The sequence below is a fragment of the Anneissia japonica genome, unplaced genomic scaffold (assembly GCF_011630105.1).
Source record: "Anneissia japonica isolate Jap-2015-1 unplaced genomic scaffold, ASM1163010v1 scaffold25790_len46943_cov130, whole genome shotgun sequence".
Classification (NCBI taxonomy): Eukaryota; Metazoa; Echinodermata; class Crinoidea; order Comatulida; family Comatulidae; genus Anneissia; species Anneissia japonica.
The window spans coordinates 22,125-24,252 of record NW_022725863.1 but is presented as its reverse complement, the minus strand read 5'-3'; positions in this window follow the sequence as shown (position 1 = coordinate 24,252).

Sequence of the window (2,128 nt, the reverse complement as noted above, 5' to 3'; positions counted from 1 at the left end):
TTTTTTCAAAAATCCTTCAAAAGTTTATTTTTAAAATCCTTTAAAAGTTTATTTGCCCTTGGACTTCCTTACCAAACATAACATTTTAAATAAATATCAACATAGTTTCAGACCAAATCATTCTATTTGTCACGCTATATTTGAACTAATAGAAAATATAACCGATTCTTTTCAAAGCAAGCCATTCCTATTTACAAGCCTGGTTTTATCTAGATATACCTGTACATCCACTTAACTATTTAAAAATTTGATGTGAACCAGTCAATTATAACTAGATAAATGCTCAAGTCACTTAAAGTTAAGTGACTTAACCTTCTGGATACCAGATTCTTTTGTAGTGCAAACCCTTGAATACCGGATTCTTTTGCAGTGTAACTAGGTTTTTTTTGCGTTTTTTGAGTGTTACCTGCACAGAAAAGTAGGCCCCTATTAAATTTCAACATCCAAGGACCTGTGGAAAGTCACATGACCTGGTTGAGGTTGGGCCTCTGGCATTGAGCTCATCATCATTAAAGTGCTTGATACAGAGTAACCAACATCTAACTGAGGTCTATGTGAATTCTTTCACAGGTAAGTACCCTAATATGTTTTCTTTTATAACTTTTTAGTATTTAAATCATTTACATTATATTTTAGATAGATGCTGAGATAAGTGTGTATCTCAAAGAATTAAACTAGAGATAATTAAAGATGAAAACGTTATAGTTACAGTTCACTGTTAAACCATGGTTGAATACTGTACTAGATAGACTATTATGGAAATTATGATAGATGATTGCTTATTATGATGCATCTAAGCTTTAGATTAAAGTTAACATGACTGTTATATTTTCACTATGCTATGAATAAGTAATTAAAACTTGTCATTATTGTGATGAACAAACTGTAGGTTCAATAGAATACAGTAGGCCCAATAGAACCCTATACAGTGCACTGCATTTAGGTTAGTGACCTTCCCACTGATTGGTAAGGTATGCAGGGCTGTGCCACTGAAACCACTGTTGCTATGGCAACAAAGGTTATAGAGCAAGTTAGGTAGATTATAGAGAGTAATTTATAAACTTGTTTTCCCTAATGTGTATAACAAGAATAGCAACTTTAGTAACAGGGTAGAGTATTGTATATTCAATACTGTACTTTATTTTAGGCTTTAAACAATTCTATATAAATATATATATAAAGTGGTATTTTCCTCATGATGATTTAATGTTTAATGTCATTTTAGTTAATTTAGTAAAAGTAATGTTGGGTAAAGGATCAGATATATTGATTTATTAGTTAATTTGTTTTATGTTTTAACACTTGTCATTATGATTTTAAATGTGTTAAGATGATCATTAAAGTGCTTGATACAGAGTAACCAACATCTAACTGAGGTCTATGTGAATTCTTTCACAGTCGGAATATCCTGGAAACACCCGTAAAATGAGTATGCGTCGTTCTGGTGGATTTTTGGGAACTTTCTGTAAATTATACAGAAAAATGTTTCTAAAAACAAAGAAAGCTTATAGAATAAGCTTTCATTTGATGTATAATTTATATTTTTAGGATTTTTTTTCATAATTATAATATAATATATATATATAATATAATATTCAAAATTTCTGACGTATTGGAGCTAAAATAAAAACAGAAGAGCGATTTGAAAACCACCTATTTTTTAGTCACTAAATTTCGACTGTACAGTCGAAAATGGGAATTCTCGGTTTGAGGTCAGTCGAAGACGGTATCTAGAGGGTTAACTTCACTAGAATAACAGTAAATTAACTTGCTTAACGGTAAAGTCGGCTCAAATAACAATTACGTAATATAGCATCTTAACCATCGTTGTTGTGTTGTACCACCATTATCATCCTCTGGATCAACTTACTTACAACTTTGCGTTTTTTGAGTATGCGTCGTCCTGGTGGATTTTTGGGAACTTTCTGTAAACTATACAGAAAAATGTTTCTAAAAACAAAGAAAGCTTATAGAATAAGCTTTCATTTGATGTATAATTTATATTTTTAGGATTTTTTTTCATAATATAATATAATATAATATAATATATATATATAATATAATAGAAATGACAGAAAAATGCTACATATAAATCGTTAGCAAAAACCAAAAAAAAAAAAAAAATTAT